General features: G+C 43.7%; 2 protein-coding genes across 8 annotated transcripts in view; one reads left to right on the forward strand and one right to left on the reverse strand.

Moving 5' to 3' along the window:
* ALKBH8 (alkB homolog 8, tRNA methyltransferase) overlaps positions 1–21424 on the reverse strand; it is a 245775-nt gene that overhangs the window by 58938 nt on the left and 165413 nt on the right. The gene's annotated exons all lie outside the window — the stretch shown is intronic.
* Positions 17763–21424, forward strand: part of ELMOD1 (ELMO domain containing 1) — a 46728-nt gene continuing 43066 nt past the window's right edge. For 3 of the 7 annotated variants that reach the window (XM_053385756.1, XM_053385757.1, XM_053385758.1), the window contains exon 1: positions 17763–17982. The gene's annotated coding sequence lies outside the window, so the exon portion shown is untranslated. Of the gene's footprint in view, positions 17983–18281; positions 18630–19701; positions 19725–21424 lie in introns of those variants that run through there. The other 4 variants (XM_053385760.1, XM_053385753.1, XM_053385754.1 and 1 more) reach the window with 4 other exon arrangements.

Below are 21424 nucleotides of genomic sequence, written 5' to 3' on the forward strand. Positions count from 1 at the left end.
TCAGCGCTTATTGATCCTAATAAAAAATTTATACTCTTCCAATATCTGTCAAGTCAAACTTAACACCAAAGGTCACCTTTCACCAGACATCCCAAACTCGAAAGGGGTAAAACAAGGGTGTATTCTTGCCCCCTTCCTATTTAATTTATTTTTATCAGACTTGCCAGATCACCTTCAAAAAATAGAATCACATGCCCCTAAACTTAATCAGAAACCAGTTTCTCTGTTATTATACGCAGACGATGCTGTTCTACTATCATTAACGAGCTTGGGTCTGAAACGTCTTATATCTTCTCTGATCCTTTACTGCGAATGTAACAAGCTCTCTATAAATTATGAGAAGACAAAAATTTTGGTCTTCTCGAATGGTTGGAAATTAGAGAAATGGAAAATAAGAGGGCAGGAAATCCAACAAGTGAAAATCTATAGGTATCTGGGAATCTTATTCCAGAGCAATTTAGGGTGGGCAAATCATCGCACAAATGCCATAAAACAGGCAAAGTGCACCTCATCAGCTGTTGCCCGTTTTTACTATCAGAAAGGCAATCAATTTATTCCTGCGGCCAATCAGATATTCCAAACAAAAGTGCAATCCCAGATATTCTATGGAATCCCGCTATGGGTCCAAGCATATAATAGTGATCTAAAAAAGATTCACTCCAGCTTTCTGAGACGTATTCTTGGACTCCCAACTGTGATCAAATATGAAACAATGTGTGCAGAAATAGGCATACACACAATGGAATATTGGGCCTGGTCCACCTCAATAAAGTACTGGTTACGCTGCCATTTTCGCTGCCCTCCATCAAGTCTGCTCGCTGATTTGCTCAAAGACTCCTACAAATCAAGATGGTATCAGTACCTCGAAAAAAAGATTGAATCTTTAGGCATCGAGCTGGAGCCCCTGTACAATTCTAATGAGCAATACATTTTCCATAATATCCTAACTAGACTAAAGGATGTCGAGAGGCAAAATATTATGGCAGCTGTAAACAAAATTTGTTCGCCCATATTCTATGATTTAAATATCTTAGATAGCAGAGCCAATTACGTCACCAAATTAATAATTCCAGCCCAACGTAGGGCCTTTATGCTGGCCCGTTTGAATGTTTTTCCCTCAGCATTTGTCAGGGGAAGATATCAAAACATCCCCAGAAACAAGAGATTCTGCAGATGTTTTATGAATGTCCCGGACACGGTAGAGCACATTCTCTTTCAGTGCCCATTGTACAGTACGCTCCGTCAACGCGTGCTGTCCCCTCTTTTGGGTGGTCTGGAGCCCCAACAAGGTGAATGTGTGGGATTCTGCCTATCCGACGTTGACCAAAGGGTAACGGCGGGGGTAGCCGAGTTTTTGGTAGTAGCCCTCCAAGGAGCGGGTTAGCAAGGAAAACCACTGATTTTATATGTATATATATATATATGTATGTAGCCAACTGCTGCCTTTCTGTATATATCTCAAGGCTTTTATATGTTACTTTCTCTTTTATCGTTTTATTTGTATAATGCCTAATAAAGGTTTGAATAAGTAAGTATCCGCCCCAGAGCCGCGGCAAAGGTGTAAAAGAGCCACATGCGGCTCCGGAGCCGCGGGTTGCAGACCTCTGGACTAGGTGATGTCATGGGTGGAGGCTGTTTGAGAGCATGTCATTATCACCTTCTGAGAGTTGCCTCCTTTGTTTCTGCAGTTTGCAAGTGGTACTTCTCTCTCTCCTGGTTCCCCTCCGTGTGACGAGCATGTTCCTATCATCGTCTGTGAACTATTGGAGGCCTTGCTACATTTTTTTATTATTACCTTTATATACCACCTTTTCTTCCTTTTCTGTTTTTGGACTGCAATCCCCATCATCCACTGGTCTTGCTAGCTAAGGATGATGGGAGTTGTAGTCCAAAAAGAAGTGGAGGCCCAAGTTTGGGAAACCCTGCGCTAGATGAACCAATGGTCTGACTCAGCATAAGGCAACTTCCTATATTCCTGCTTTAAAGTAAAACCTTAACGAGTAATTCTTTTTAAATGCTTTTTTGGGGGAAAAATATAAGAAAAAAGTAAAAACATAAACGAGATCACGTCACATCCGGGCTGATACAATAAACATACAATTCTCCACCCCCAACAAAAAAAAATCTGATTTATTTTCTCATTTTATTTACCGGTATTATCATCAATGGTATTTTTCGAGAAATAGAGGTACCAGAAATCACCACGAATGCCTCTCTTGTTTTTTTATAATGGCAATGGCATTATAAGACGTGCCGGAACAGAGTTCTGGCTGGGGGAAAAACCCTGATTATCATCACCATCATTTTTCTGGGGTTTCAGGCGGGTTCTCGGTCAAAGTTAATCGGTCTGCTCTCAGACTCAAACCATATATTGCCTTTTGGTGGAGCCCTTCAATTTCTCTTTTGGTCTCCACTCTTGCTCCCCCATCTCAAAATAGTCCCTGTGGATTCAAGACACAACTCCAAGAGCACATCTGCTTGCCCACTGGCTTATTGGAGATTCTCTCCATCTTTTTTTCTGCTTGCTCCTCCGCAAATAATTCTGAGGCCAGGGATTGCCAGCCCAGCATCTGTGACCACATCTGTACCTATAGAGGCCCTTCCCTGGCACCCACAGAGTCCCCTCCCTCCACTGAAATTTGGCTTGAAAGAGACATTCTGTTGTAGCTAATGGATCGGTTGTGGTGTGTACTCTGTGTGTGCATGTGCGCACGTGCGTGTGTTGTGTCAGGAGTTCAGCCTAGACTCGATTAGGACCCTGGGAGAGACACATGCCCGACTGGCATGTTCTCTCCCTCCTGGTCAATTGTTCGGGAGCTTCAAAAGCTTTCTTCTGCCCAAACATCACAGCGACCAATGCCAACCAACACCGGAACACTTATCGAGAGCCGCAGAGTCTTCACAGCTTTGCATGACAGACCTCAGCAACTCAGCAACATTTTGGCTAATCTACTTTATTTACATATAAACACACACGGAGCACTGCAACATGGCTCCCTCTCTCTCAAGCATCAGATAGCAAAGAGGGGGGAAACAAAGGACAATAGTCCCACTTCACGGAACACAGTAACACAAACATCCTGTCTTCGTCACTTCCTACTCTGTGGAGTCAAAACATACACCATCATGTGAAAGACAATAATCCCATGACTGCAATCAGAGAGCAGGAATTATGACAGTTTCTCCAGTGTGCAAATTGGCCCGTGGGGCAGGGAAGTTGGCAACACCTGAGCTAATTTAGGCATATGTTCTGCTCTCCCTCACTGAAATCACTGGGACTCTGCCATTACCTTGGGCAGGATTGTTCGCTATTGTATGTAAATAATGGGACGGCAGCAGAATGTTTTGTAGCCACATTTAAGTGCATGGCAGGAAAGATATCTGACAAAATACACATTGACCTAAATTCAAATCAGAGTCCCGCTTCCAGGCAAGGAAGACCAATTCTCTATTGTAACTCCGCTGAGGCAGGAGCTATCCCTCTTTAGAAAGTTACCAGAGAAGCCTTGCACTGTGTGTCAGGTCGATTTTACATCTGAGCAGTTCAGTCAGGCTTTCATATTGTGACTGGTATCATCTAACGCCTGCAGGGAGGGCTAGATTTTCTTTTTCTTTTTTAAAATATTTTTATTAAACAGTTTTTATAACCACACAAACATAACATAAAAACAGCAAGTACATAAACAAACAAAAAACAAGTACCATTTCATATCTTAATTTCATATACCTTTCTTCCCCGACTTCCTCATGCCTCCCTTTTCTGTATTCCAGATTCTAATCAATTGTTCAGCAAATCTTCCCTTGTTTTACTTTAAATTTAAGTTAATCTTCCTTATTCTCCTGGTCTTAACCATTGCTAATAGTAACCATTTACTTTCCAGTCCAACATCATTCTAACTTTCATTAATTTTGTAATATTTCTTTAGATAGTCCTTAAACTTTTTCCATTCTTCTTCCGCTGCTTCTCTTCCCTGGTTTCGGATTCTGCTCGTCATTTCTGCCAAACCCATATAGTCCATCACCTTCATCTGCCATTCTTCCAGTGTGGGTAGATCCTGTGTCTTCCAGTACTTTGCAATGAGTATTCTAGCTGCTGTTGTAGCATACATAAAGAAAGTTATATCCGTCTTTAACACCCCTTGGCCGACAATGCCCAAGAGAAAGGCCTCTGGTTTCTTAGGGAAGGTATATTTAAATACCTTTTTAAGTTCATTATAGATCATTTCCCAGAATGCCTTAATCTTCGGGCACGTTCACCAAAGGTGAAAAAATGTACCTTCCTTTTCTTTACATTTCCAACATTTATTGTCAGGCACATGGTAAATCTTTGCAAGCTTGACTGGGGTTATGTACCACCTATAAATCATTTTCATAATATTTTCTCTTAAGGCATTACATGCCGTAAATTTCATCCCGGTGGTCCACAACTTTTCCCAATCAGCAAACAAAATATTATGACCAATGTCCTGAGCCCATTTAATCATAGTTGATTTAACCGTTTCATCTTGTGTATTCCATTTCAGCAGCAAATTGTACATTTTTGACAAATTCTTAGTACTGGATTCTAACAATTCAGTCTCCAATTTTGATTTTTCCACCTGGAAACCAATTTTACTGTCCAATTTAAACACTTCATTTATTTGGTGATAGTGCAACCAATCTCTCACCTTCCCTTTTAATTTCTCAAAACTCTGCAATCTCAGTTTGTCCCCTTCCTTTTCCAAAATTTCCCAATATCTTGGCCACTTCGACTCCATATTTAACTTTTTAACTGCCTTAGCTTCCATTGGCGACAGCCACCTTGGGGTTTTGTTTTCCAGCAAATCTTTATATCTGACCCAGACATTTAATAGTGCTTTTCTGACAATATGGTTTTTAAAACTTTTATGTGCTTTGACCTTGTCATACCACAAATATGCATGCCACCCAAAAATATTGTTGAAACCTTCCAAATCCAAAATGTCTGTATTTTCAAGAAGCAGCCAATCTTTTAGCCAGCAGAAAGCTGTCGCTTCATAGTACAGTTTAAAGTCTGGCAGGGCAAACCCCCCTCTTTCCTTTGAATCCGTTAATATCTTAAATTTAATTCTGGGCTTCTTGCCCTGCCAGACAAATTTAGATATGTCTTTCTGCCACTTCTTGAAACAGTCCATTTTATCCATTATTTGTAATGCTTGGAACAAGAACAACATTCTTGGCAATACATTCATTTTTATAACTGCAATTCGACCTAACAAGGAAAGCTTCAAGTTTGACCAAATCTCCAAATCTTTTTTCACTTCTGTCCAAGTTTTTTCATAATTGTCTTTAAATAGGTTCACATTCTTAGCTGTCATATTTATACCCAGGTATTTCACTTTTTTAACCACAGTCAACCCCGTCTCATTCTGAAACCTTTCTTTTTCAACCTGTGTTAAATTTTTCTCCAATACCTTAGTCTTTAACTTATTCAATTTAAATCCTGCCATTTGACCAAACTCATGAATTATTTCCAAAACTCTTTTCGTGCTAGCTTCTGGCTCTTGTAGTGTAAGTACTAGGTCATCTGCAAATGCTCTCAGTTTGTATTGTTTAACTCCGACCTGGATCCCTTTAACCAGCTGGTCCCTCCTAATCATATTAAGCAAAACCTCCAGGACCGATATAAAAAGTAGTGGGGAGATAGGACACCCCTGACGTGTCCCTTTTTCAATCTTGAACTCTTCTGTAACCACATTATTTACAATTAATTTTGCTTTCTGTTCAGAATATATTGCACCTATACCATTTTCAAACCCTTGGCCTACCCCCATCCCACGGAGGTTCCTCAACATGAAACTCCAAGATATATTATCAAAGGCTTTCTCGGCGTCCACAAATATCAAAACAGCCTTAGTGTTTATATTCACTTCTAACTTCTCCAAAATGTCAATTATATTCCTTACGTTGTCCGACAAATGCCTTTTCAGGAGAAAGCCCGCTTGGTCCCCATGAATCTCCTCCATCAAAACTCTTTTCAATCTCTTTGCTAAAATATCAGCAAAGATTTTGTAATCCACATTTAGTAACGAGATGGGTCGGTAGTTCTTAAGTTGGGTCTTTTCATTCTCTGTCTTTGGTATAAGTGTGATATAGGCCTCCCTCCACGTATCGGGTGCCTTCCTCCCCTCCATGATCTCGTTGCAGACTTCCTTCAAAGGTTGTATCAACCCTTCCTTCAAAACTTTGTAATATTTGGAAGTCAGTCCATCCGGTCCAGGTGATTTGCCCAACGTCATGCTTTGAATGGCATCTTCTATTTCCTGTGCTGATATCTCCTGGTTCAAAATTGTCTTACTTTCCTGCGAAATCTTTTTCAGCCCATTTTTCTCGAGGAATTGTTGTATGTCCATTTCTTTCTGCGGCCCTTGTGTATACAGTTGTCTAAAGTAGCTCTGAAAACAATTCCTAATTTCCACTGGGTTACATATGCTCTTTCCCTCCACTTCTATGTTTGTTACCGTGTTGAGTTTTTGTCTCTTCTTTATTTGCCAAGCCAATAACTTGCCACATTTATCTGCGGATTCAAAAGTCTTTTGTCTCATTTGTTTAATTTTCCATTCTATTTCTTGATTCATCAGTTCCATATATTGTGTTTGATACAATTTAATTTCTCTTAAAATCTCTTGCGATTTTGGCTTCAATCTTAGTTTCCTTTCCCCTTCTTTTATCTTTTCCAAGATTTTCTCTTTCCTCTCATTTTGCTTTCTTTTCTTTAATGTATTTTGTTGTATCAAAAACCCTCTCATCACGGCTTTACTTGCGTCCCATACTATTCTTTTTTCTACTTTAGTCCTTAAGTTGATTTCAAAATAATCTTTCAAAGTTTTTTGGGCCTTCTTACAAATCTCCTCGTCTCTAAATAAGGTGTCATTCATTCTCCATCTGAAGGAGCCAGTTGTTGTTTGCTTCATCACCATCTTTACTGCGTTATGGTCGGAGAAGGTTTTTGGGCAGATTTCCACTTTCTTTATGTTCGACGCCATACTGCTAGTCACCCAAATTTGGTCAATCCGTGTCCATGTCATTTTGGCTTCAGAAAAGAAGGTTCCCTCTCTTTCTAATGGGTGTTTTGTTCTCCAAATGTCAATCAAGTCCATGTTGTCAGTCATTTCAAAAAAAGTTTTTGGTAGTCTTCCGTCTTTTGTAACTACCTGTCTTTGTGCTTTGTCCATATTTGTTGAAACTACTCCATTCATGTCACCCATCATAATTAACTTATAATCCATATAGTCCATCAAAATCTCATGCAACTTCTTAAAGAATTCAGCTTTCCCTTCATTTGGTGCATAGATTCCCACTATCAAAAACTTTTCTCCTTGAAATTGAATTTCAATTGCCAAATATCTTCCTTGATCATCTTTAAAAATTTGTTTCGGTTGCAAATTTTCCTTTGCATAGATCACCACTCCTCTCTTTTTTACTCTGTCTGAAGATATAAATTCTTGTCCCAATCTTTTGTTTATTAATAATTTTCTATGTGCTCTTGTCACATGAGTCTCTTGTAAGCAAATCAAGTCCAATTGGTCTTTCTTTAAAGCATGAAATATATTTTTTCTTTTTCTGGGAATATTTAAACCGTTACAGTTCCAGGTTAGAAGTTGCAGAGCCATGATGGGGTTATTTACTTCCTCCTACAGCTCCCAGTTGTTGTTCGTCTTTTGTCGGTGGTTCCGTGTCCGTATCTAGTGGTCCCTTGCTTGAAGGGTGTCCTTGTCCTGGAAACGTCTCTTTCTGTAGGTCTTCTTCGTGTTCTCCTAAGAACTTGTCTTTATCACTCACTGTCTTTATTCTTCTTTTCTTCCCCTTGTATTTAAAAGACAAGCCTTGGGGAAACTCCCACCTGAATGGTATGTAGTTCCTTTTCAGCAGTGTCACCAAGTCCTTGTAAGGACCTCTTGCATCCAAAATACTTTTGGGAATGTCTTTAAAAATCTCAATGTGAAAATCTTCAATTTGAAGGGTTGTTTGATAATGCAGGTTCAGTATTTTGTCTCTCTCCTCCTTTGATCTTAAAGTTATTAAGCAGTCTCTGGGTCTGTTCTTCCTCTGCCTTGTTCCCAGTCTAAATGCACTCTCAATCTTAAATTCTTCTTTATCCAGCTCCTGCTTCCAAAAGTCAGAAAATTCTTTTGTCAAGTAGTCCACCAGGTTGTCTCCTTCCTTTTCCGGCACAAGTCTAATCCTTAGGTTTCTCTCCTTGCGTTGCATATCCTGCATAGAGAGTGCCAGCTCGTACTCAGCTAGTTTCCTGTACACCGGTGGAAATTTCTCCTCGGCAGCAGTTGCAATTTCTTTAGCTTCCTCAGCTATCTTTCGTGTTGTAGATGAATCTTCAAGTAGTTTCCCAATTGCTTCTGCATTAGAGTTCACTTTGTTCCCAAGTCAGTTATACTTTTTGTATTTAAGTCAATTTTCCCAGAGATTTCTTCAATTTTCTTATTTGTTTCAGCACCTTGCTTTTTTAATTCGTCCAAAGAGTCATTTATTTTCCCCAATGCCTTAGCAAATGCTTCTTCTGAAGACATTATTTTCACTTTTGCCTTTGAGACAGCTGCAGTTCCAGAGGCTCCTGATACAGAAGCTCTTCTTTGCATAGAAAGGTCGACTTTGTATTGTCTACCAGATCTCAAGGTTGTTTCTTGTGAGTCCTCTTTCTCTTTACCATCTGCCATAACAAAGTCTTTCACTCAAGGTCATTCCCACACTCTTAAGCTGTCAAAAAAAGAAAATCTCAAGTTTTAAACTCCACTTGTTGCTGAAACTATTCACAAGTCCTCTAGAGGGCGTAAAGTCAAATCCTTGCCTTCAAATTAGTCCCACTCCTTCCAAAAAACAAACAAAAGCCCTCCTAGTCTCTTGCAATTATTCTTTTTTCTTTTTGAAAGATCCAGATCAATAGTGTCCTGCAATTAACCTTACTGTGCAACAAAGTAACGTATTTCAAGTTGAGAGTAGCCAGAGTCAATATTACAGTTACTTTTTAACCTTCTTGTAACAACAGTCCTTAGCCGGTTCCTTTTCTCCGGCAGTCCGACCCCCAGGTGAAGGAGCAGCGATAAACAGTTCAATTTCTTTTAAGCAGGCAGGGAAGCATTTTAACGTCTTCTTCCCCCCCCCCTCCTGCCTTCGGGGGAGGGAGTTCTTTGCTTGGTAGTGGATTTCTTAGTTCGCACAACTCTCCTGTCAAAAAGTTACAGCTTGAATGCCTTTCGCTTTGATCTTGCTACAGAACGGAAAGCAGACTTCCTTTTTAGTGCTTATCCGTCTCGGTGCCCAAATTCTTTAATTTTAGCGTCCAATTATATTTTGAAGTTCAGTCCTACTCACGGAAAATTGGTCTTTTAATCCAAATTCACCGGAAGAAGTCAGCGCTCTCCGCTAATGGCGACGCGGCTTCACTTCGCAGGCTGGGTGAAAGCGACTCTCAGCACCGCTCCACACACCCTCCGCTGTTCCGTAGCCTTTAAAAAGGCTATTTCACAACGTCGGGGGGGCGCAAAGGTGCCCGCCGAGTCTCCGGTTCACAGGCTACGCGCCTGTGATTTTTGAGGGTCCTCGCTCCGCCGTGGCTGCAGGACCCGAACCCACGAAGCAGATCTCTCCCGGAGCTCCGGGAGAAATCCGCCATTAAGCGCTGGCGCTAACCGGAAGTTAGATTTTCTATATAAAATCATCCCCAGTTTTGCAAGGAGAAAGCCAAATTGTATTAAAAAGATTTGGCATTGCATTTACCTTATATTAATAACTAATTGTTCAGGTGCTTGTTGCCCTTTCTGATTTCTCATAACTCATCAGATTTCAGTCCCTAGCCATGAGAGCTAGAAATTTGGTTGTGTAATGCCACAACTAGATTTTGAAATGGATCCTTCATTTTGTTTCAGTATTGCTTCAACCATCTTTGACTTGAGATGTCAATGGGACAGAACGTATGACAAATAATAATAATAATTTATTCCCCGCCCATCTGGTGGGGTTTCCCCAGCCGCTCTGGGCAGCTTCCAACAGAATATTAAAATACAATAATCTATTAAACATTAAAAGCTTCCCTAAACAGGGCTGCCTTCAGATGTCTTCTAAAAGTTTGGTAGTTGTTTTTCTCTTTGACATCTGGTTGGAGGGCATTCCACAGGGCAGGTGCCACTACCAAGAAGCCCCTCTGCCTGGTTCCCTGTAAGTTGGCTTCTCGCAGGGAGGGAACAACCAGAAGGCCCTCGATGCTGGACCTCACTGGACAAAAGCAATATTAAATCACTATTGTCTCCAGTCCTGATAAAACTGCTGGTTCTGAAAGTCCATGCTTATCCATATTTGCTCTTCCTACATTTCAACTTTCAAGGTGGTGCAAGTGCAAGATTTTAAGAAAGGGCTCATTCATTCTGTCTTTTAATGTGGATGGTAAGCTTCTTCTCCAAATTACCTCCTTCCCACAATTTCCCCTCCCTTGATCCAGATTTCCTTATACCAGGGATACCCTGAGAAAAGAGAGGGTATGTGGAAATCCAGATTGAGGGAAGCAGAGTGTAAAGGGAATTGGGGGTTGCTTGTGCGTAAAGGGTGCTGCAGCTCTAGGCAACGTTGCCTGGATAAACCTTTCCCTGGCTGGACAGCCCTTTCTCCATGACTGTCTCAGTCACTGGCAGAATCCGTCAGTGGGCGTTTTCTGAACTTCTTCCAGCATAAAAATTCTTTGACCCCAAGTCTCCTGCCCAGAGTGGGCGTGCCCAACGGAGGTCCTGGGCTCTCCCTGCTGCTCTCTGTGGAAGAGTCTCGGAGCCCTCCCTCCGCAGTCTCCCCTTGCTTCCTGGTGTCCCTCCTATTTCCTTCCTCAAAGGAAGCTTGCTCTCTCTCCCTGCTGGTTCCTTCTCCTGCATCGTCAGGGAGCCTTACCTCCACCCTAGGCTCCGATGGCAGTTCCCTGACACAGAGATACCAACTTGAATAAAAAAGGGGGGGGGCAGACAAGGACAGTGATAAGGGAGGTAAGGGGACGAGGACATAGGAGGGATGGCAGAAAAAAAGTTTGAAAGTAAATGGCAAAGCCCTTGACAATGTCCTCCTCCCTTGGCTCTTACAGCATGTCTTGAATTTAATTTTTAAAAATGACAAGCAACCAGGGAACTGCTTCCTCTCTTGTCCTAGCAGAGCTCCATGAATCTGCCCCATGGAGCACGCAGTTTCATTTTCTCTTCCTGTCTGTCTCCAATTGCAAGGGCTGTAAGAAACGAGGTTTTCCCCCGATCCCAGCTCTCTTGCATCCAGCAACCCTTTTACAAGTTCTTTTACAGGGCTCGATGGGAAATGAAGGCCAAACGTAGAAAAAAGGAGGGGAGGCAGCAATGGCAATCAACTTTGGGGGGCCCTGGCCTCCTCAGATATTTTATGGGGGGCAAAGGGACCTGGGCCCCTAGGAGTTGGCGCCTATGGAGGGAAGGAAAAGTGTGGGAAGTCAGTGGTTTAGAGGAGAATGTCATAGAGCATGGGTAGGCAAACTAAGACCCGGGGGCCGGATCCGCCCAATCACCTTCTAAATCCAGCCCACGGACAGTCTGGGAATCAGTGTGTTTTTTGCATGAGCAGAATGTGTGCTTTTATTTAAAATGCATCTCTGTGGGGCAGAGGAATTCCTTTTTTTTTTTTCAAAATATAATCCGGCCCCGCACAAGGTCTGAGGGACAGTGGACCGACCCCTGTCATAGAGCAAGGGATAATTAATGGAGGTATATTAAATGACAGTACGGATGAGCCCAAAATCTCTCACCTAATAAAGCTTAGAAGTTATGGAATCAGATGTCAGGTTCCCTTATAGAACAGTCTCATGCGCCAAATTAGGACCCCTGCTGGGCCAGCAATTAGAACATTTTAGTTTTGGGCAGACAACCAATGACCCACATGGTAGACATTTATACAATTATAAATAGTGTGGAGATGGTGAACACACATCATTCCAGTTTGGCATGGCTTACTAAATTGCTGTTTGGGCCCATAACCAAGAACCCGTTGTATGACTTTGCCATAGTCATGCTAGAATTGAAGAAGCTGGTTAAAAGGCCAACCCAAATCAAAATAAGTATCTGGCTGTTAGCCTAAGGCTGGCTATAGTAGAACAGAAATGCTTTTTTGAAATTTTCAGTGGCTTTTTGTTTCCTAGTCCAATATTCCTCTTTGGCTGGATAAGCTTTTATCTTTAGGCAGAATCAGTACATGTGCAGCTCAGTCCTATTCACGTTGAGTTGGGATGTAAACATACCGCATTTATATGTCAAAATTATTTTTCAAAAACCTTTTTTGCTGGCACATCAAAGTCTGCAAATTGTTGCCAGTTCTTCAAAGAGAATGATCCTACAGGTTAAAAGAAAAGAATAACTTAAAAGCTTTTTGCAGTTACGAAAATAGTCTCTCCTTTCAGCGGGGAGAGACGAGGCCAATGTTTTGCAAAACTTCTCTGGTTTAAGTTAATATCACGGAATACTCTTCCACCCCTAAGGAAAATTGTGACATTAACCTGAGAAAAAACCCAGTTCTGTCACAAACGATTAGGATTTGGTGGGCAGCTGGAAGGCTGTGCAACTTTAGCTGGTTATTCTCATGCTAGCTGTGCTAAAGAAGCCATCTTTTTGGCATTTTCTCTCTCTTTAGGGCACAATCCCTTCCCTTGTCAAGGAGGCTGTGAGCAAGAGCTTACACATAAGCAGCGGTTCTGTCAGAACAGACATTCAGAAAGATGCCCAGAATGAGCAGGAAGGCAGGAGGGGGTGTGGAGAGAGGTGCATATTTTGCTGTCTATACTGGCTTGTTGTGTGACTCTTGTAATGGTCCTGTGATGCACCAAACACGCCAAAATCCAAATTAATGCTTATGTCTATGGTGTAGCTCGCATTGATTTAAGGAGAGTCAGGGTCGCAGGGTTACTGGCTTCAGTCCAGTAAAGGATTCAAGGCCTTCCTTGTAAGCTTAAGAATGTAACTAATCCTGGATTACTCACTCCACTAAGGTGGTAACCTGGTTGCCTCCTCCTTGAATTCTTCGTTGGCACAAGCCTGGCAAAACTGAGCAAGGTTTGCATTCCTGGAGCTCTTAAAAGGACCAGGACACCCCCACTTCAACGCTGTAGAAAAAAAGCCACGCGCCTTGTTGATTCAGAAGGCAAATGCTAGTGGGGAACTTTCCAGACTGAATAAAGGGCAATCCTTGCATTGGGCAAATTGGAGCCACAGCATTCTGTGAAGTAAGGCAGTTGGTTAAGAAAGACTCCCTGATCCACTGGGGACATTTGCATCAACTTGTAACAGGGCCTTCTCGGTGGTGGTGGTTTCAAATTGTGGGATGCCCTCCGTCGTGAGGTGTGTCAGCCTTCCTCATTACTTACTTTCAAGAGAAATTAAAAAGCCTTCCTATTTACTCAGGTTTGGAAATGTTTTTAAATGTAGGGGACAAGCACCAGCACCTTGACCTGCCGTGAGGACACATGATGCTGCCAGCTTGCAAAGGAATCGGGACTTGGGAGAGGTGGCACCTATCCTCTGGCTTTTCCTCCTACTAGGCAGGTGCTGTCTCTGTTGTCTTTTGTAAATACCTTCCCCTTTTGACAAGCCTTTTAAGCAGAAATATTTATCCCAGTCTGCATCTGTACCGGAACTAGTTTTAACCGTTTTCATGCATGGCGTTGTTTTTATATGTTCGCCTTGTTTTCATATATGGATTGTTTTTCACTGTTGTCTATAAGGAACTGTTTCTGTTTCATGGTTTTGTTTTTATAACTTGTGTATTGTTTTATTACTTTGGCACCGGTGACAGGCCAGCGTCATCTGCTGCTGAGGAAGCAGGCTAGCTTAGGGGGCCCACACTGCTGCGCCACACAAAGCTCTGTCCTTCGGCAGAAGGAAACATCTGCAAGGCTCAGGCAGAATGATCGGGGGACTGCTTCTCACAGACCACTTGACCTGCCACCTGAGGCAACGGCCTCATTCTGCCCACCGGTGCCCCTATACTGCCTAGGCACTTCCTACAAAAATCCTTGGTACAATGGTACGTTAATCTGTTCCAGAAGTCCATTCCAAAACCAAAGCATTCCAAAAACCAAGGCACGCTTTCCCATGGAAAGTAATGCAAAATGGATTAATCCGTTCCAGACTTTTAAAAACAACCCCTAAAACAGCAATTTAAATGGTGTTTCCCTGCCCTGTGCTGCTTTCACCAGAAGCGGCTCAGTCATGCTGGCCACATGACCCAGAAAAACTGTGGACAAACGCCAGCTCCCTCAGCCTGTAAAGCAAGATGAGCGCCGCAACCCCAGTGTCGTCTGCGACTGGACTTAACTGTCAGGGTTCCTTTACCTTACTATCTTAGGAGAGCACTGATCCATAAAATGTAAGCAATAAACAATATACTGCAGTCACACAATCAATCAGTAGCTGAACTAGGTTCCACACAGTCACAAAAACAAAAACAAAAATAACAAAAAACAAAAAAGCAAAATAAATAGCAAAAACAGACAGACCTCAGCGTAACACTCAAAATGGAAGCGTGGCACTCAAATTGGAAGCGTAACACTCGAACGGAGCACGTTTGGCTTCTGAAAAAAGTTTGCAAACCAGAACACTTACTTCCAGGTTTGCAGTGTTTGGGCTCCAAGTTGTTTGAGTACCAAGGTATTTGAGAACCAAGGTACCACTGTATTCCCCAGGCCCAGGGTTACCCTTTAGCCTCCTGCTGCTCAGCAAAAGGTCCCACCGATGTCCTCAGGGATAAAGCAGTGGTGTGGAGCATCATCTCAGAACTCACTCATCCCTTTCTGACAGTTGGCAGGGAGCAGGTCCCATGGATGTCCTCTTGAGCCATGGAGTGAGGCTGGGCAGCAGCTTGGAAGTTGCTTTGCCCGGCATGGAAGTGAGTCTTCTTTCCCAAGGATGGTTTATTTGTTTAAATATGTATAGGCTGCAGCTTCATAAAATGGTGGAACATAAAAAACCAACATTTCAACATCAATAAAAGCACCAGTAAATGTTGGTTGGTAAAAAGAGATTCACATGGCAAAGGAATGTCTGAATAACACAGTTTTCAGAAAGCGTGTCAAAGAAAGTGGGGATGATTCCTGCCGAACTTCTACTGGCAGGGAGTCCCACAGGGCTAGGTCCATATTATTATTATTATTATTATTATTATTATTATTATTATTATTATTCTGCCCTATAGATCTCAGGGCAGTTCACAGCATAAAATCACAATATAAAAAACAGAAAATGCATAATAAAAACGAAAGCAAAGACAACCCAACAATCTCCCCTTCCACAATAGGCTTTAAAGGCTCAGTCTTCAGCAAAAGCTGAAAGAGCCACAGACGCATGGGGGAATCATCAGAAGTGCCCCCATCAGAGGATCCCTAATGTTCTGTTTTTATTTCCTTTGTGGTGAACCATGAGGAAAAAACACTCTGCATATAACTGGATGAATCGCCTCCACAACCCAAGGGTGAGAACAAATTTTGAGGCTTAAGCTCTAGTTATCTTCTTGGCCACAAAGGCTGTTGGAGTTGGGAGAATGTCCCTGCTGTTGGGGAAATCTGAAGTCTGCCTCACAGCAGCCCTGAGTGATGATTTGTATATGGGCTATCACAGATACACACATGGTAGCGAGAACTGTTGCATCTCCTCTCATCACTTCAAACCCAAAGGCATTTCATTAGGCGCAGGGGTTGACATTCAGCTGCCAATCATCAAGGCCTAGGTCTCCCCAGGACTTGTTCTACTTCAGACTAATGAGGAGTGTGTGTGTGTGGAAGAGAACAAACAATGCTCCTCTGTACTGTACTAGCAACTTGGTAAAAATTCCCTGTGCATAGAAAACTAGCAAGTCAGGAAGAAGGCTAGGCTAGCACCCTGACAAACTACCTGTCCACATGCAGGGGTTTTTTTTTGGGGGGGAGGTGTGAGGAACATCCAACTATGCCAGCTCAAACACAGGTTGACCACCTCAGTAGGAAATAGGCAGGAATTACACACCAAGCAAAAAAAGAAAAAGGAATTAACCATTGCACAAATTGCAAGGGGTCTGTGTGTCCTACTTTACCCAGGGCACTCCTCTATTTGAGTGGCTGTCTGGTCCAAGTCCAGTTTAAAGATAAAGGACCATAAAATAATAAAGGGCAGGAGCTTTGAGGTTGCTGATCAACCCCTAGTCAGCCGAATGAGCATGCATACAGGCTACAGCACAGAATCCCCCAATATGGTGAGATCATACCCTCCAACATTTCTCTGGTGAATATAGGGATGTCCCATTCCATAATCACAACTTTACTATTTATACGCCACACATCTGACTGGGTTGCCCCAGCCACTCTGGGCAGCTTCCAACGTATATAGAAACATAATAAAACACTAAACATTTTTATAAAACTTCCCTATACAGTGGTACCTTGGTTCTCAAACGCCTTGGTACTCAAACAACTTGGAACCGAAACACTGCAAACCCAAAAGTGTTCCGGTTTGCGAACTTTTTTCGGAAGCCGAACATGCTCTGTTTCGAGTGTTATGCTTCTGATTTGAGTGCCACACTTCTGTTTTGAGTGTTACGCTGAGATCTATCTGTTTTTGCTATTTATTTTGCATTTTCGTGCCTCTTTTTCTTTCTTTTTTGTGACTGTGTGGAACCCAGTTCAGCTACTGATTGATTGCATGACTGCAGTACATTGTTTAATGCTTTCATTTTATGGATCAATGGTCTCATTAGATAGTAAAATTCATGTTAAATTGCTGTTTTAGGGGTTGTGCTTAGAAGTCTGGAACGGATTAATCCATTTTGCATTACTTTCTATGGGAAAGCGCACCTCGGTTTTGGAACGCTTTGGTTTTGGAACGGACTTCCGGAACGGATTAATTTTGAGAACCAAGGTACCACTGTACAGGATTGCCTTCAGGCGGCTCGGATAACTCCATACCCTCCAACATTTCACTGATGAAAATAGGGACATCCTAAGGAAAAGTGGGACATTCCTGGATCAAATCAGAAACCGGGATGGCTTCTATAAATCAGGAACGTCCCTGGAAAATAGGGACACTTGGAGGATCCATAGCTGTCAACCTTCCCTTTTTGTGCGGGAAATTCCCTTATTCCAGCGCAGTTTCCCGCTGCTATCCCGGATTGTTAGATATCCCGTAGACCACGGGTGTCAAACACAAGGCCCGCGGGCCGAATCCGGCCCGCCAGACCTCGTCATGTGGCCCGTGTAGCGCCGGCCGTTCTACACAGGAAACCTCCACTTTACATGCATTCAGGAAACCTCCACTTGTTTTTATATTGAGCGCATGCCATCCTGTGATGTGACAGATACAACCGGCCCTTTGAGGGTGACCAAACTGCTGATGCGGCCCCCCGATGAATTTGAGTTTGACACCCCTGCCGTAGACTGTCCCTGTGACGGGTGAGGCTGCTGATCCCTTATTTTCGAGGCTGCTGATCCCTTATTTGTGAGATGCATTGCAATTTTTTAAGAAGTAGTGATTATTTCTAATTTCACATCTATATATATAACTCAGCACATGCATATTTTACGTCCTTTGGGGGGTATGTGTATTCCCCCCCCCTTTTAAAGTGCCTTAGTAGTCACCTATAACAAAGTGGGGGGGCGTACAACAGGCCTCAGTAGAGCGGGCCTGACCCTGGCACGACGGGCGGCAGCGCGCATCTCCCCCCACGGCCCCCTCGCCTCGCACTTCGCAGTCCTGGCCAGTAGGATGCGCCACGAGCGCAGTATCCTTTTCCCTCCATTCAAGCTCGCCGAGGCTGCTGCGCCTCACCTTCCCGGGGCTCGGCGGCGGCGGCTCTGCCTCTTGCGCGCTCCCTTCTCCTTTGATCCCTCCGGCGACCCACATTGCCGGAGCTCCGCCGCAGCTCGCTCCAGGGAGGGAAGCTTCGCCAGCTTGCCTGGCGGCGCGATGGGACTGTGAGAGAGCCCACGGCGAGGAGGTAAGCCAGCCAGCCAGCCAGCCAGGGGTGGGCAGGGCAGGACAGGCTTTCCTAACCACAGCACCCCACCTCCGTTCCTCAGTGCAACTCCCTGCAAAAATCTAGAGCCTCCTCGCCGCCATCCCGCTTCCTCGCCCACTGCAACCCATTGCATTTTTATTTATTATTACTATTTTTTGCATTGCTCCCAGTGCTGCATATATACCCTTGCATGCATGCATGCGTTGCCTGGGCGGCGCGATTTGACCCCGCATCCTTGGCTTTGGGGTTGGCGGGGGCAGCGGCTGCTGCTGCTGGTGGTGCTGCTCTTTGCAAAAGCCTCGAGCCCGGCGCGGGGTCGCCTAGCGACCAGCAATCAATTAATCATGGCGAGCGGCGCGAGCTCCCGGGGCGCCGCGCTCGCCCTGCACCCAGGTCCGCCATCTGCACCAGCCGAGCCGAGCAGATGGGCGGAGAGGAGGGAGCAGTTGGCGTGGCCGAGTCGCGGCTATTGATCGTGGCTTCTGGCATCCTTGCTGGTGGTGGGGTCTGTTTTCATTGACGGTTCCTGGTTCATTTGCCGGCGAGGCGCGCTGGGTGTTACTTTCTGGCAAGCTGCAAAATACTCCTGGCGTTGCCTTTCAGTTGAGGGGGGGCAAGCGAAGAAGGTAAGCATTAGTGGGGGGGAGAGGGGGGGTTGCTTTCTTTGCATGCTTTTATTTTATCATTGGCCGGTTAACAGGGCATTAAAGAGGTGCAGTGCAATGCCTTCTTCGCTGGGAGTGGAATTAAAACGCCTTTTTCGCTTTCTGAGTTGGCGCGTGCAAGAGAGTGCTTTGGTGTGGCTTAGATTCACCCCAGCCCATTGATTCGGCCTCAGGCTGCAGTCCTATGCAAGCTTACATGCGAGTAAGCCCGCTTGAGATCCATGGGCCTTGCTTGGATGTAGGGTTGTGTAGCATCGCTCTGGGGGCCTTAGCCGCTTGGTTCCAATGGGCCTCCAAGTGGCTTGCGGAACAATTATCAGTATGGTTTTAAAAATCGCCTTAAAACCCGAATGAAATAATGGGGGGAATGTAGGAGTTTTAACCTGCCTATTTAAAAAAAACAAACTGCAGAACACCAAAGAGCAGCAAAATAGCAAAGCAATAAGGGAGGACAATTGCAAGTGGTGCAGGAATGGTGGTTGGTTTTAGCTTCAGCAGGGGAGACCCCCCCCCAATAATTCATGGCTGGCTCCAGAGGATTTATGTTTTTCCCTTCCTCCACCCCCGCTCCACTTTCCTGCTCAGCCCCCACCCACAGGTATAGTCTCTGGAGCAAAATCTAACTTGGGAATGGTGTGTGGTCTCAGCTTAAAAGTGACTTCAGGAGAGGTCTCCTTGGAAGTAAGTGGTGGTGCAGACTCCAATCCCATCCGCACACTTTCTCGGAAGTAAGTCCCGCTATGTCCAGTGCAGCCTCCTCCTTTGTAAGGTTGCCTGATACTGCAGCCCGGTCCTGTGCATGTCTACTCAGAAGCAAGTCCCCCTTTGCTCATGTGACTTACTTCCCTGTAAGGGTGCGCAGGATTGCAGCCTGGATCTGAGTCCCCTCCACCCCAGAAGTTAATGTGGCTTAAGTTGGTATGGAAACCTGTAGTTTTACAATGGTTCGTAGATCACTCAGTGATTCCTTTGGTTGCATGGTCAGAGATATCTTTGACTCAGGACCACAGAGATGCTATAGCATCCTTGCTCCCAAGGCAGTAATTGAACAATAAGGTAAATACAGCCCACCACATTTGCTCAGCAAAGGGTTGAGAAACAAAAAGCAGGATCTGGGCTGGTATCCCAGGTGCCTTGCTCTGCAGTGTGTGTTTGTGTGTTGTGCTGATGGCTTGACAAGCTCTCAGCACAAGTGGAGCTGTTTCCCAATATGGTGGGAAGCAGGTAACAAAAGCTGCTATAAGGAGGAAGCAACACCTGATTGCTTCTCATTTGGATTATAGCAACATACGATATGAGGTGATCTAGGTAGAGGTTTTGGTCCTGAAAGGGAGAAGGGGACCTGTATGAGCAGGATACAGAAATTTCTGTTTCCCAGGCAGCGCCTCCAACCTGTTAGGAGTTAGGTTTTGCAGTGGGGAATCATTAGGGTGCCTAAGCTTGTTGCAGGTCTAGATAATACAGTCCTGCCAGCCTGTATTGTCCCTTTAAAATAGGTTGGTGAAGGTGGGGGAACCTATAAAAATACACCATGATAGTTGCTGGATCCTTTTTTATTGTAGGTCACCCATCTCCATTTCTCACAACAAAGGGAGACTTCCTTTTATAAAAGGAGGTTGAAAGCATTCACCTGCACACTTCAATATAACCCTCTTTGCTGCTTGTTTTTGTAATTGGTATTTGCAAAATTATTGAATCATATAAGTTTATGGCCTCAAAGACTTTGCTTTGCTTGTTTTTTTGGTGTGTGTGCACAGGTCCTTCCTCCCCTCCCCCAAATAGATTTTGCATGCACGGGACATTTCACTTGTCTTTTGTTAGTTTATGATACAGCTAAATGGAATATATATTCAGGGTGGCTGCAGTGTCACTTAGCTATGGCCTGATTCCATCAGAAGCAAAAATCTGCTGCTTGCAATAAATATATGAGCAGTGTCTCCTGCCTCCTTCTCATTCTACTACGCAGTGATAAATAACTCGTGTCGTGTAAGCAACACTACAGGAAGATGAAATCTCCTAGCCTGATAACCTTTTAATATTTCAAGAGTAAATTTCTGAAGCTGTGATCAGCTTAAATCTCCAAACTACATGGTGTTTTTCCCCTCATGTTATAGCTTTGTATACTTACATGCTGCTGAAAATACAACTTTGCACGTTTTTAAATCGAAACACATTCTGCAACTTCTTTGACCTGTGGTTTCCTATTTTACTTCGTTTCTATAAAACTCTGCATCCAGATTGGTTGTAAACCTTTTGTGCTTGTTTGTAATCGTATTTCAGAAACCTGCATTTGTTTGGTTGCCCACTTGATGGTAATAACTGCAAACGTACCCTTTTGCAGAAAATATTCTGGAAGCATGCTGTGAGGGTTGCGTTGATGGGAGCTAGATTGCTAGCCACACAATCTAGAATGTCATCAAAGGATTTTGACATTTTAATGTGTGTTTAATTTAGCTTAGGCAGTCATCAGGCTCTATAGGATAAAAGCTGCATTAAATAATGATGCACCCAACTAAAGTATTCCTCTGAGCTGTAATGTCTGTTGAATGACAAAATATATTTTCTATGTTGCCTTTGCCTGGGGATCCTAACCTATTGGGGCTGGCAGATCTAATAGAACTAGGCAGCTAAGCCACATTCCAGTTACAAAACGCCAAGGTGGTGCTACATAGGCTGATTATACTTTCCTTTTCATTTATACACACACACACACAAACACACACACACTCTCTCTCTCTCTCTCTCTCTCTCTCTCT

Source organism: Podarcis raffonei, chromosome 4, assembly GCF_027172205.1.
Source record: "Podarcis raffonei isolate rPodRaf1 chromosome 4, rPodRaf1.pri, whole genome shotgun sequence".
Classification (NCBI taxonomy): Eukaryota; Metazoa; Chordata; class Lepidosauria; order Squamata; family Lacertidae; genus Podarcis; species Podarcis raffonei.